Source organism: Pleurodeles waltl, chromosome 12 (assembly GCF_031143425.1).
Source record: "Pleurodeles waltl isolate 20211129_DDA chromosome 12, aPleWal1.hap1.20221129, whole genome shotgun sequence".
In the NCBI taxonomy this organism is placed as follows: domain Eukaryota; kingdom Metazoa; phylum Chordata; class Amphibia; order Caudata; family Salamandridae; genus Pleurodeles; species Pleurodeles waltl.
Window position 1 is genome coordinate 708278962 of NC_090451.1, and position 15454 is coordinate 708294415.

General features: G+C 54.3%; 1 protein-coding gene across 2 annotated transcripts in view; it reads right to left on the bottom strand.

The window, feature by feature from the left end:
- The window catches only part of C12H17orf114 (chromosome 12 C17orf114 homolog), a 40117-nt gene extending 28919 nt beyond the window's left edge, over nucleotides 1-11198 (bottom strand). The window contains exon 1 of one of the 2 annotated variants that reach the window (XM_069215723.1): nucleotides 10613-11198. The gene's annotated coding sequence lies outside the window, so the exon portion shown is untranslated. Of the gene's footprint in view, nucleotides 1-5195; nucleotides 5518-10612 lie in introns of those variants that run through there. The other variant, XM_069215724.1, reaches the window with a different exon arrangement.
- Nucleotides 11199-15454: the final 4256 nt, after the last annotated feature.

Sequence of the window (15454 nt, forward strand, 5' to 3'; positions counted from 1 at the left end):
ATAGGTCTGGTCTTTGCAAGCTATTGTGATGCATTGGCTCACCAGCCCGCTGCAACCATGTTCTGGAACCTTCCTCTTGATACCAAGAGAGAGCCCCTTCTCCTGACTAATTAAGTATTGCAGGACATACTTTATAGCCATTAACAGCTCTTCTGTAGGCAGATGGGAAGAGGGGTGAAGTTGGGGGGCATTTCCTGAAGATGGGTGGTGCCGCAGAGCAACTGAGTAATCTTGGGGATCGACAAACACAAGGGTTGATTGCAAGTTCTTCTGGTTCTTCAGAGTGTTGCCAGGTGACAATGTCTCCCATCCATTCCTCAGCCAATGATTGCATGAAAGTGGGATACGCAGATCTACAGCCAATAGGTCAGCCCCTTCCTCAATGGATGCACCCAGTCCGTCAGTCCTCTTTTATTTAGCCGTCCCCATACTGATCTTTGGAGTACTTCAGGGATCCTCACTCAGCCCCACGCTGTTCAACGTCTACATGACAACACTTGCCAACATCACCTGCACACAGGGAGTAAGCATCATCAAATGGGCCGATGACACCAAGCTGATCCTCTCCACCCAACACCCAGATGAGGGTCACCACCTTGCCTGTCTGAAAAGGTGAAATGGACGAAGACCAGCTGCCTAGAGCTCAACTGACAAGACAGAGTTGCTAATCTTCGGAAAGAGTATCTCGCTATTTAACCCGTGTCTAGTGGCCTGCGAAACCCAACCAGTCTGTCCAAAACAAAGACCTTGAGATATTAGTGGAGAACCAACTCGCAATAACCAGCCAGATTCATACAATTGCCTTACTCCTGAGCTCCTCAGAAACCTCTTGAGACGGCCCCACTCAACACCCATAAAACCAACCCATAGTCCCTGGTCGCCAGCAGGATGGACCATGAAAACACACTGTCCGTATCACCACACATGTCACTGAGTGAGTCCAGGTCACTCAAAATGCTGCAGCCAGAGTCCTGCTCAAACTCCCAGCGCGTACTCACATCTGCAGACACCAGGCGGAGCTCCCCTGGCACCCCGTGCACACACGTGCACTCTTCAAACTCCTCACGTACACATACACAGCCCTACACAACCAAGGACCCACTCACCTTACAGCATCAGCAAATCCCACACTCCAACCAGGCGGTCAGAGAGGAGGGTGCAGCCCCCGTTGGGGTGAGAGGGTCTGTCTGAGGCCATACTTTGAAAAATATGGCACATGTCAAAGGGCACACCTGTGCAGTGACATGTATTGAAACATACTAGGGCCCTAGGACAGTTTTCAGCTGTGCAGCTCTGGAATGTGAGCCTATGTGCTTCTATGATACCAGGGAAGCTTTCTCGATGCCCAGCGCTCGGGCGCACTCCACTCACCTGTGCGGTGCCCAAATGCCGGTCACCTGCATGGGACACAGTGGTCACTCTGGCACGGAGGCCCTTCTGCACCTGCGCCGGACACCCTCCCTGACGCACAAGCGCTGGGTCCTGGCACTCTGCGTTTCTTCTTCTGCAGAGTTTGTAGCGCTCGCCAATACAATGCTTAATTTGAGCCGGTGTTTCCCGATGGAGGAACCGGCACCTATTTATCCTCATCAGACATTTCCCAAGACTAACAAAGGGGAAATCAAATTAAACGAAAAGACTGAGGAAGAGAAATACATAAAATAAGTAGCGCCGGTCGCGGTGTCAGAGCAGCGCGGTGGGAACCGGCACTCCTTGTTTTACAAATAAAACAAAATGGATCCGAACAGAAAGGACAAAACGAGGGGCTTGGCCCGTCAGGTGGAAATAAACCTCCTGGATCCGACGTGCACAGCGGGCTCGGGCCCGGCTCGGGTGGAGGCTGGAGCCAGAACTTTCCATGGAGGGATGGGGGCTGACGGGGCAAAGGCGGCCTAACTCTTGTGAAAGAACAAGAGTAGTGCTGCGTGAGGGGGTCTCACCCCCTCCATCGCCGAGCACCTTTTAGTTATTCACTTGTGCTTTTATATAGCGCTGACTCTCACCTAACACCTCAGAGCGCTAGAAGTAATACCGCTTGAAATAAAATCCACCAGTTACGGGAGTTTGAATCCCTCAGAAGGGCCCTGAGCCCCTGGGATCCCTGCTCTGGTGGAGGGACTGTAATCTGGTATTTGACAGGTACAGGGGCCCTGACAGCACCCCGGAGGGCGGTGTAAAACGGGGGTCCAATCAGAAGTCAGTCTTCCAAAATAGAGGGGTTTTAAGAGCTCACCCTGCAGGGAAACTGGAGTAGACTTGCTTTATCTTGAAGGATGTGTATTCCACCCCCAAGCCAGACGTGAGAAATACAACTCCTTATATGGAGAGTGGGCGTGGCCTGCCTCCAATGCCACAATAAAAAGACTGCAACCACACGTGTAATGAAGTGACAGGCGCAAGCATCCTCTTCATCACGAAGGGAAGGTGGAGGGCGCTTGAGTACCTTCCATCCAGCTGCAGCCTGGAGGTCGGCCGGCCGGAAACTGTTTGTATTATTATAGCCTTACAACTTCCCACTGTGCATACAGGCACTGCCGGCCCTCCTCCCTCACACACTCAATACAGGCACTGCCGGCCCTCCTCCCTCAAACACTCAATACAGGCACTGCCGGCCCTCCTCCCTCACACACTGAACACAGGCACTGCTGGCCCTCCTCCCTCACACACTCAATACAGGCACTGCTGGCCCTCCTCCCGCACACACTCAATACAGGCACTGCCGGCCCCCCCTCCCTCACACACTCAATACGGGCACTGCTGGCCCTCCTCCCTCAAACACTCAATACAGGCACTGCTGGCCCTCCTCCCTCACACACTCAATACAGGCACTGCTGGCCCTCCTCCCGCACACACTCAATACAGGCACTGCCGGCCCCCCCTCCCTCACACACTCAATACGGGCACTGCTGGCCCTCCTCCCTCAAACACTCAATACAGGCACTGCTGGCCCTCCTCCCTCACACACTCAATACAGGCACTGCTGGCCCTCCTCCCGCACACACTCAATACAGGCACTGCCGGCCCCCCCTCCCTCACACACTCAATACAGGCACTGCCGGCCCTCCTCCCGCACACACTCAATACAGGCACTGCCGGCCCTCCTCCCTCAAACACTCAATACAGGCACTGCCGGCCCTCCTCCCTCACACACTGAATATGGGCACTGCTGGTCCTCCTCCCTCACACACTCAATACAGGCACTGCCGGCCCTCCTCCCGCACACACTCAATACAGGCACTGCTGGCCCCCCTCCCTCAAACACTCAATACAGGCACTGCTGGCCCTCCTCCCTCACACACTGAACACAGGCACTGCTGGCCCTCCTCGCTCACACACTCAATACAGGCACTGCCGGCCCTCCTCCCTCACACACTCAATACAGGCACTGCCGGCCCTCCTCCCTCACACACTGAACACAGGCACTGCTGGCCCTCCTCCCTCACACACTCAATACAGGCACTGCTCGCCCTCCTCCCGCACACACTGATTATGGGCACTGCTGGTCCTCCTCCCTCACACACTCAATACAGGCACTGCCGGCCCTCCTCCCTCACACAATGAATACAGGAACTGCCGGCCCTCCTCCCTCACACACTCAATACAGGCACGGCTGGCCCTCCTCCCTCACACACTCAATACCGGCACTGCTGGCCCTCCTCCCGCACACACTGAATATGGGCACTGCTGGTCCTCCTCCCGCACACACTGAATACAGGCACTGCCGGCCCTCCTCCCTCACACACTGAATACAGGCACAGTTGGTCCTCCTCCCTCACACACTGAATACAGGAACTGCTGGCCCCCCTCCCTCAAACACTCAATACAGGCACTGCTGGCCCTCCTCCCTCACACACTCAATACAGGCACTGCTGGCCCCCCTCCCTCAAACACTCAATACAGGCACTGCTGGCCCCCCTCCCTCAAACACTCAATACAGGCACTGCTGGCCCTCCTCCCTCACACACTCAATACAGGCACTGCTGGCCCCCCTCCCTCAGACACTCAATACAGGCACTGCTGGCCCCCCTCCCTCAAACACTCAATACAGGCACTGCTGGCCCTCCTCCCTCACACACTCAATACAGGCACTGCTGGGCCCCCTCCCTCAAACACTCAATACAGGCACTGCTGGCCCTCCTCCCGCACACACTGAATATGGGCACTGCTGGTCCTCCTCCCTCACACACTCAATACAGGCACTGCCGGCCCTCCTCCCTCACACACTGAATACAGGCACAGTTGGTCCTCCTCCCTCACACACTCAATACAGGCACTGCTGGCCCTCCTCCCTCACACACTCAATACAGGCACTGCTGGCCCTCCTCGCTCACACTCAATACAGGCACTGCCGGCCCTCCTCCCTCACACACTCAATACAGGCACTGCCGGCCCTCCTCCCTCACACACTGAATACGGGCACTGCTGGCCCTCCTCCCTCACACACTCAATACGGGCATTGCTGGCCCTCCTCCCGCATACACTGAATACAGGCACGGCTGGACCTGTTCCCTCAAACACTGAATACAGGCACTGCTGGCCCTCCTCCCTCACACAAATACAGGCACTGCCGGCTCTGTTCCCTCACACACTAAATACGGGCACTGCTGGCCCTCCTCCTTCACACAATGAATACAGGAACTGCCGGCCCTCCTCCCTCACTCACTGAATATAGGCACTGCTGGCCCTCTTGCCTCACACACTCAATACAGGCACTGCTGGCCCTCCTCCCTCACACACTCAATACAGGCACTGGCGGCCCTCCTCAATCACACACTGAATATGGGCACTGCAGACCCTTTTCACTTTCACACTGTGCATACAGGCACCACATACCCTGCTCCCTCATACACTGAATAGAGGCACAAAAGGTCTTTCTCCATCACACACTGTGCATACCGGCACTGCGGACCCTTTTCACCTTCACATTGTGCGTACAGGCACCACAGACCATTGCTGCCTTTGTGCTTCAGATAGCAGGGCTATCACTCAGATTATATGCCTCACAGACTGAGGGTTCTTAAAGCAGAGCTATTCCCAGATTACACACACCATGGGTTGATGCTCCAGACAGCAAAATTACCGACGCCCACACCGACCACCCCCGATAATACACCTCACAGACACCAGAGCTGCCCATCAGTTACTCACGGCACAGCCCGAGGAGGGAACAGAGAGCAATCATCCATATTACATACCTCAGTCCCCGTGGCTTCAGACAGCAGAGCTACCCCTCACAGGCAGCAGAGGTTGCAGTGCCCCCCAAGCAGAGCCAGCCCACTGCACGGATGCCACACCGACTCAGGGTGGAGGAACAGAAATGCCCCTCGGTGATGCCGCCCTGTGCCGGAAGCGCTGCCTGCACACCGACTCTGTAGAGGGCGCCCTTGTCACGCCTCCCCCCGGGGAGCCCCACCCATGCCCATCAGACGCTGGCCGGCGCCGCTCAGCACGGCTCGTGTGTGCCAGGGGGGCCCAGAGGCTAATCCCGGCGTCGGTAACACAGAGCGAACAATCAGTGCCCGTGTGATAAGAGGGTAAACTGGCGCACGCTGGGGTTTATAGGGCACCGTGCCAACCGAGAACCAGCAGGGCGCAATGCTGCTCGGAAGGTGCCCTCTGGGGCTGGCAGGGCGGTGTCAGCCGAGAACCGCTGGAGCGCATTGAGACTGAAGGGGGGAGTGCCCCAGGGGCATCAGGGGTGCCAACCTAGGACCACAAGGGCATCATTAGTCTCTGGGAGAGTGCTCGAGGGCAGCAGGGGGCGTGCCATCTCAGGCCGGCCAGGAAGCAATGCGTCTCGAGGGGGGTGCCATCTGAGGACCACTTGGGCAGTGCGTCTCTGGGAGAGTGCCCACAGGAGCGGCAGTGGGTGCTAACCGTGGGCCACCAGGGCGCAATGCTGCCAGGGAGGTATAATCGGTGCCAAGGGCCTGGGAGGGGCGGTCAGTGAGTGCCAGCCGACGCACCACTGATGCAATGGCGGCCTGCTGATGCGCAGTGAGTGTCATAGATCCAGCGGACGGTCCTCAGGGTTAGGGGGAAGGAACAGAGTTTACCAGCCCGGACTCTGACCCCAGTTTCACTGGAACAACCAGATGTGGTGTCCCCGACACCAACCCCCCCCCCCACCCAACACTCCTCACTACAGTTTCGTTGCGAGACATGCCCAAGGGAGCGAGAGAGACGGCCACAGACAGTGCTTAATTTGAGCCGGTGTTAAAGGTAGGCGATTCACTGATAGCTCGAGCATGAAGCCTGGCTCAGCTCGCGGTCCTGCTGGAACCGCGAGCCCATGAGGAGCCGAGCTGTCATGTGGCCTCTGCCTCCATCTGCCCAGAATGGCCACGCCAGAGCCGTGGGCTTTGGAGCTTGCAGTCTGTGAGCTGGACATCCTGTGATTCTGGACAAATCATTTCACCTCCCCATTCCTATACACAATGACTGTGAGCTCGTGTGATACGACTGGAGCTCGTGCAATGCGCTCCAGCACCTTCTGGTGGACTCCCACTGTGCAAAAACTGCAAGAAGAGGTAAAAGCAAAGCCTTAACATAAGCAAAACCAATTGTATTGACAAAGTGAAACCAGAAAACCTGGATAAAGTGCGGCTTCCCGGACACAGTTATATGGAAACTCCGCGAGATTCTGCAGAGTTCTGCAAGCGGGCGGAATGGGGCACACTGCGCCGCTTGTGCTGTTTTTGCGCCGGGATCTTTTCGCGCTGTAAAACCAGCCTGAACTTTCTGCCTCTCAAGTAGATTTGCTACTCGAGATGCAGCTCGCTCAACGCGGTTACGTCCCGCTGCGACCGTCTACGTTGAGAAATTTCACCAGGAGCCGTTCTAGCGCCTGAAACTCGCGATAGGGTTGTTAAGTTGGCTGGTGAGGTGCAAGAAAAATATTCCCCCACATGGCGGTTGGCAGAATTTTGCCAGAACTCCCTGCTCCAAACTGAGCCCGAGAGGGCAAAGATCTGCAAACTCCGCCAGCGGAGCAGAATTTTTCGCCCACCCATATTTTTTTGCTGGCTCGCCACCTCTCCCGGCGGCAGGAGGTGGTGGACGCCAACACGGATTGTTTCTCATCAGACATTGACCCAGAGCAAGAGGTGGGAAACACTAAAAGGGGAAAGAACGACTGATAAACAGTGACAACTGGAGGAAGCATGAATGAAACGATCGTGCAGGAGTGAGATGGGGGGGGGGTGTCTGGTGGTGGAAGAAAGAGGCATGAGGTGGAATCAAAACTATGCATCCTTCGTATGTAGCGCCAACCTTCCGTAGTACTGGCCAGAGCTATAAAATGGCCTCATGAATTCAATGCAAGCACTGGGCAGAGGCGGAGGGATACACTCCCGCAGCCGTAGCATTATATGAGAGAGAAATAATGCAGTGGCTGAGCCAAGAGGTGATTGGCGGGGTCTCCAGCCAATAGCTGCAAGAGGTTGGCTCAAGAACAGAGGCGCTAGAATTAGGGGCTGCTGCACCCCCAAATGACCTTACAAAACAGGCCATTGAAATGGGTTTCTTGCAGCAGCATTAGCTCTGGTTTCACAGACAAGGCCGCTGCAGCACGTTTGATGGGTTAAAGATTTACTGGGGTCTCACAACACAAAGTGCACTAAAATTGCTATATGTGATGCATTAAAATGAAATGCTTTCTTGGGGCCGCATTGGGCCTACTCCCGCCCTAAGTAGCTGTTAGGAGTTTTCACACCCCTACTGTTTCATGACGCGGCCCTAGGACCAGCCCCCACCCTGAGCAGATAAGTGGTCGAGCGCCTCTGCCCGTGACAGCCAATGGCTGAAAGGAACAGCCCACAGCCCCCTCCATAGACACTGCTAGGCGCAGGTCTGGGGGGCAGGTGTCTGTAAACCTACATACGACAGCAATGAAAGGGTCGGTGATGGGACAGACTGTGTGGTGCACTGTGGGAAGACTGTGGATCCCACACACATCATGGGGCACTTTATGGATTGGCAATACTTGTCCCAGGGACCTCACCTGGTGCATGATGGGTAAAGGCTGGTCCCAGGGACCTCACCTGGTGCATGATGGGTAAGGACTGGGTCCCAGTTACCTCACCTGGTGCATGATGGGTAAAGACTGGGTCCCAGTTACCTCACCTGGTGCATGATGGGTAAAGACTAGGTCCCAGTTACCTCACCTGGTGCATGATGGGTAAAGGCTAGTCCCAGTTATGGGTAAAGACTGGTCCCAGTAAACTCACCTGATGCATGATGGGTAAAGGCTGGGTCCCAATGATCTCACCTGCTGCATGATAGGTAAAGACTGGGTCCCAGTGAGCTCACCTGGTGCATGATGGGTAAAGGCTAGTCCTAGTGATCTCACCTGGTGCATGATGGGTAACGGCTGGTCCCAGGGACCTCACCTGGTGCATGATGGGTAAATACTGGGTCCCTGTGATCTCACCTGGTGCATGATAGGTAAAGACTGGGTCCCAGTGATATCACCTGGTGCATGATGGGTAAAGGCTGGGTCCCAGTTACCTCACCTGGTGCGTGATGGGTAAAGGCTGGTCCCAGTAACCTCACCTGGTGCATGTTGGGTAAAGGTTGGTCCCAGTAACCTCACCTGGTGCATGATGGGTAAAGGCTGGGTCCCAATGATCTCACCTGGTGCATGATGGGTAAAGGTTGGTCCCAGTAACCTCTCCTGGTGCATGATGGGTTAAGGCTGGTCCTAGAAACCTCGCCTGGTGCATGTTGGATAAAGGCTGGGTCCCAGTGACCTCACCTGGTGCATGATGGGTAAAGACTGGGTCCCAGTGACCTCACCTGGTGCATGATGGGTGAAGACTGGGTCCCAGTGATCTCACCTGATGCATGATGGGTAAAGAATGGTGCGTGATGGGTAAAGACTGGGTCCCAGTGACCTCACCTGGTGCATGATGGGCAAAGACTGGATCCCAGTGATCTCACCTGGTGCATGATGGGCAAAGACTGGATCCCAGTGATCTCACCTGGTGCATGATGGGTAAAGACTGGGTCCTATTGCCATAACTAAAGACCTTACAGCCCCTGGCAACTCACAGTGCTGCCAAGAGATGTTAACAGACTGAAAAGGACAGAACGGGAGTCAGATATTGGCTTGGTTTGAAAGAACTGATATGTAAGGAAAAAAAGTGAAAAAAGAATGAGAAAAACCGACAAAAGTGAGTAAAAAGTAACAGTACTAAAAATAGAAAACTGAACGTCTCCTTGGGAGGACTAGGTTGCTATGAATGCAGCAAGTGTTCGCAACTTTTCTTAAATGTGAGCAGGGAACCATGAAGGAAACTTTTTATTGGTGAAAACATGAATAAAGTAAGGTGAGCCGCGTTGCTTTGTTCTTCATCTATGTAGTATTTAGGGAATGACGTTAAACTACTGTATTGCACCATCTCAGTACCTGATGCACACAGAGCGCACGAGTTTGTTGCGTTTACCTACTAGAAGTTTAGAAACCCCATTTTCGTCAATTGTGAAAAATGGGGCTTTGAGGCACAGTTTTGGTGGAAAATTACGCAAAACTTCGACAGTTCCTTTAAATTCACAGAATGTTTGGAGTTTCTAAAAATCGTCGTTGCACACGCGTGTGCATGTGCACAGGGATGAATGAGTTGCAGATTGGTGAGAGGTTCGCACAATGCACACTCCTCTCTGTGTTATAAAGAGAACCCCTCCCCTCGGGTGTCCTCCGCCCTTGCACGAATCACCCCCCGCTGCACGGACGCCCAGGTGTGCACTTGTGCAAGGTGTCTGCGGTGCAGCCGGGATCGTGGGGGTGCTCGGGGCAGATACAGGGGATTTAACGCAGAGGTGTGGACTCCTGGCACCGGGCCTGTGTGCAGGGAGGGGGCAGATGTTTACTGTATGGCGCAGACACTTCACAGCTGGAGATGCTCCCCGGGGAGGGGGTGTGTGTGAGGGGGGCGCCAGGGAGGGCTGTTTACCACCTCCGGACCGGAATAGACCAGCATCACCGGGGTGGGGGTCAGGGGCGGCCCATCTCACCCCAAAGGGGGTGGTACCTTTTACGGGCCTCGCTGAAAGTTAAATGAGGTCTACATACAAACTGGAAACACACCACGGCCCTGCTGCACACACACGCTCGATGCACCCTGCAGGGCCCCCGTGACACACACCGGTCATGCATTAGCAAAAGACCATGAATACGCACAACTACAGGTCCCACAATGCACAGCGAATCAAAGCACAGGATCGGAGCTCAGACAGCCGGGAGCGCGCGCTATATTACCTCAGCACTGCTCCTATTGCCCTCTTGATATTTATTTGACATTTTGTGATTTCGAGGCCCCCACGAGTGAGTAAACAGTTTGTCTACCTGAGGGTAAGCGAGACTACAGCTCCCAGAAAGCACTGATTTGTGAAATCAAAGCGTGTGACTGCAAAGAATGAGCTGGGCGAGAGTAACTCAGTCTCTCCTCTCTTGGAGTCAGTGCAGGGCCAAGCCATGTCTTTCATGCGCACTCTGACCCTTGTGAAATCGCATTTCTAATGACGTTATAAAGCCAGCAGCGCAGTGTGACATGCAGGACGGGGGGTGCGAGAGCCTTGAGAAAGTAGCGCTTCGAAGAGTTTGTTCACTTACCTAGCGCCGCACTGGAAGCTCCTAGAAGGTGTACGTGCAGCAAGTCAGGGCGCCTCCCGCCCTCCTGGTCACGGGAGCGATCCACAGACACCCCGGGGCAGATCGGAGACCCCCACCAACTTCAGGAGGGGCGGTGTGTGGGAACAGCACCCTGGGGGCCCTCTCGCCCACAAAGGGGACCTTCCAGGAGACACAGAGACGCCAAGGGGACCCCAAAGTCTGCAGAGCTCAGTTGGGTGGGACTCCAAGTGTGAGTGCACACTATAGTGAGCACGGACTCTCTCGGGAGCGTTTTCCACACTCCACAGACGAGATCTGAGTGTGAGTGCACACTCTGGTGAGCACGGACACCTCCGGGGGCTTCTTCCCAGGTCCTCAGACGAGATCGGAGTGTGAGTGCACAGACGGAGTGAGGCGAAGAGGCGATCACCCAGTCGGAGGAGATATTTGGGGATCTGAGAGTGAGTGCACTCCTCTGGGCTCACTCTGGTGTGAATGCAGCCGGGGGTGTGTCACAGCACTTTTCCCCTGGATGGGGCCGCACTCATGTGGCCCCCTCCTCCCTCCGGTAATCTCCTCAGGTTTCTTATCTCAGCCTTCTTCAGAAAGAGAGAGCCTGATCTCATTGGTAAACTGCGGAGGGAGGCGTCAGTCTTCCCTTAAAGGGATAGGACGAGTGAAATTCAGAGCCTCTGATGATTCTCCGCACATCTCCAGGCCCCAGGGAGGTGCCGAGCTCAGCGCTGCGTGGGTTTCAGTGAGCTAGAACAAATGAACACACACAGCACTAATTAGTTATTACATGAAAGAAATAGAAACCCAGAAACCATGGGGCTTCAATAAGGGCCCCAGTGGGCATGCAGCGGACTCTGCCAACCCTATCAGCTCTTCAGAGACAAGCTGGCATGTATATGACTCCACCGTAGCCCCACGGCCCTGGTAAAGGACTCACTCACATCCCAGACAGTGAACTATCAGTGAAAAAACAGGTGAACGCCGTCTCCTCAGCCTCCTTCCACAGCTCTGCATGCACTTCCCTCTCACACCAAAACACACAGTGAGGCAGGCACTCACTCCACCCGTCTAGACTACGGCAGCGCACACTCGTCACCAGCCATCTTGACTGTGGCGACACACACTCGTCACCAGCCATCTGGACTACACAACGCACACTCGGCACCAACCGCCTGAACTACACAATGCACACTCGTCACCAGCTGCCTGGAATACGGCAACAACACTCGTCACCAGCTGCCTGGACTACGGCGACGCACACTCGTCACCAGCTGCCTGGACTATGGTGACGCACACTCGTCACTAGCCACCTGGACTACAGCGACGCACACTCGTCACTAGTCACCTGGACTACGGTGACAGACACTCGTCACCAGCCGCTGGACTACCGCAACGGACCTCGTCACCAGCCGCCTGGACTATGGCAACAGACACTCATCACCAGCCGCCTGGACTTCGACAACGGACCTCGTCACCAGCCGCCTGGACTATGGCAACGGACACTCATCACCAGCCGCCTGGACTTCGACAACGGACACTCGTCACCAGCCACCTGGACTACGGCGACGCACACTCATCACCAGCTGTCTAGACTATAGCGACGCACACTCGCCACCAGCCACCTGGACTACAATGACGCACACTTATCACCAGCCACCTGAAATACACATTGCACACTTTCATCACCAGCCCCTAGATTATGGCAAAGGACACTGCCTGGACAGTGGCAACGCACACTCATCACCAGCCGCCTGAACTACTGCAACGCACACTCATCAACAGCCGCCTGAAATACACACACTTCTGGATTTCTTTCCTCCTCCACCCCTCCATTACTCCAGTCAATCTAACTAACAAATTCTCATATCCGCGGCTCAAATTAACTCATAACAATACTAAAACTGTACTCATTATTTCCCGATACTAATCCATCACTAATTCTTGTTGGGTTCCAGAGTAGCGTGCTACTCACCGAAAAGAGCTTCAACGCCTCGTCAGGGGTAGTAAGCGCTATATAAATATGATTACTATACAATACAATACACAACGCACACTCATCACCAGCCTCTGCACTACACAACGCACACTCATCACCAGCCGCTTGGACTACGGCAACGCATTCTTTGTAGGTACCACCTACAAACTCATGAAAAGACTCCCAACTATCCACATCTCTGCAGCCAGGCTCTTCCTCAACCTGCCCAAAAGAACCCACCTCCCCACCACCTGAGAAACCTCCATTGGCTCCCCATGCAGAAGACATGCCAGTCCAAGCTCCTGTCCCACCCTACAAAGCCCTCCAGGACCAGCCTACATAAACCACCAACTACAATTCCTCCAGCCAGCCAGAAACTTCCCCTCCGCCCACCTCGCCCTCGTACAAACACCTTGCATGAACCAGAGGACCATCCTTCTCCCACCTCGCTGCAAAATCCTAGACCGCCCTGTCTTGAACTGGGACCCTCCATCCAGTGGCTAGGTACCCTCACAGGTGATAACTCAAGCTTTACATGAACTAATTGATTCATGAGTGATTTACTCTGCCCCAGCCCTTCCAACCTTTCAGGAACTGATCATTTCCCACACTGTTTCACCCCCAACCCTACACTCCTTTCATGGATGAGTCACTGACCTGAGACGGACTCTTCCTCCATCCCCCCAGCCCTAATAGCTTTTGAGAAAAGAGGCAGAAGAATGATTGGCTCTACCCCTGGCCGTTCACCCGTAATGAGAGTCAAGCTTAAGGCGTGAGTGGCACATCCCTAGCCCGACGGGCCCTCTCAGGGGTGATGTCACCATTACTATACCTAGCCATCCAGGGAGCAGTTTTACATGTGATTGGCTCTGCCCAGCCGAAGTGGACCTCCAGTGAGGGTTCTCAGAAGTGACTGACTCTGAGCGTCATAAGTGACTGACTCTCCCCTGGCCCTACCTGTGGTCTAGGGAGCAGTCTTACTTGTGATTGACTTTGCCCTGCCCAAGTGAACATTTAAGGAATAGTTTCAGAAGTGACTGACTGAGTGGACTGGCTTCTCCTAGTGGTCTTCCAGAGGCTAAGATGTGACTGACTCTCCACGGCCCTCCTGACATCCAGGGAGCTGTCTTACATGTGACTGACTGCCGAGCCCAGTGGACATTCAAGGAGTAGCCTTAGAAGAGACTGGCTGTGAGAGATATGTGACTGGCTTCACCTAGCTGTCTTCCAGAGAGTAATGTGACTGACTTTCCCCGATTCGACCTGCCGTTCAGGTAGCAGTTTTACAAGTGACTAACTCTGCCCAATCCCTATCTTACTTTTGAGAAGTCTGATGTGTGACTGACTCCATCCAATCCGAAGCAATCATTCAGACACAAGCCTACAAGGTGACTGTCTCCAACCAGAGAGAATTTCCGGCGTCACAACTCCCACCAGACCTACTGGCCTTTTAGAGCTGAGGGAGCCTGACTTTTCCCAGGCCATTTAGTCTCCCAGACAGACGTCTGGCAGGAGAATGACTGGCCTAGAGGACCCCTAGCAGCCTTTGAAAGATAAAACATGCAACAAAGTCCCCCCGCCCCACACTGGCCTTGGCACGCGGCTGACAGTAGGGAAGGCCGGAGGACTCATGCTTTGAGAACCAAGTTCCCTAGTAAGTACCTCTACCACGGCCGAAACATGTCATTTTTAAGAGGGTGTAGGGATCCATCATAGATCCAAGAGCCACCTGGATGCCCCATCGTATAGGAGGGAGCTAACTGGTTTTAATCCTACCCAATATCATCCTGAATAAAGATAATCTTTGGATAGATATTGAGATAACCTTCACTTTAATCTCTTTTGCCATACTGGTACCCTTCAGGCCAGGAGACAATTTATCTAGATCTCCCTACCCCTGAGGAGCTAGTTCTCCTGTGGAGTTATGGGTGAGCCCACCGGGTCAGTATCATCTGAACCGGGTGGGTTGGACAGCCAATGATGAAGCATGCCACGATTAAGTGGGTGAGGCTTTTCCATCCATAAAGGAAATACCCCTTAAAGAAGGTGGACAGCGCATTAGGCATCAAGGACATACAATAGTGAATGTAAGACCCGCCCCATTTTTGTGAGTATAGGCCTTGTGAGGATCGTCACGGAGGACTCCGAGAGGAGTAGATGCCAGCGACGAGCGTTTAACTCGCGGAGCCATCTTGGGAGCAACCTGTTCCAGTTGAAATGAAGTGGAGAGGTGGATTTTAGGGGTGAGAAGGTTAGGGGGGGGCATCACCATTACTCAGTACAGAAACTCTACTCCTCTGTTCTTCAGCCTCACGCTCCTCGGCACTCCTCTTCCGCGGGAGACTTGGGGATCAGTGTCCAGCGGGGGGAGGGGAGTGAGCACATCAGAGGAGCAGAGAATGGAGAAGGCGGGAAGAGAGCTCGGGGTGTCCTGCAGGTGGAGTGTTGAGATGCAGGACTCGGGACTCAGATCCTTGGAAGGTGAGAGAGAGAAGCTTGCATCTCTGCAGCTTATCCTGAGTGTGGATCCAGCACTCACGCTTCTTTGGACAGGGTCACTCTAATTTCCTTTAGTTGGTTATTTTTTGTAAGAGTTTTCAATCTGCCCAGCAGCTTTCAGTGCCCAGACTCGCCGCATACTTTACCACTGCGGCAGGGACAGTAACACGTACAACGCTGGTTCTTGGGCACAGCTCTGGTTCTTAGACACTGTTCTTGTTGTTGGACACACCTCTGGTTGTTGGATACAGCTCTGGTTGTTGGATACAGCTCTGGTTGTTGGATACAGCTCTGGTTGTTGGATACAGCTCTGGTTCTTGGACACAGCTCTGGTTCTTGGACACAGCTCTGGA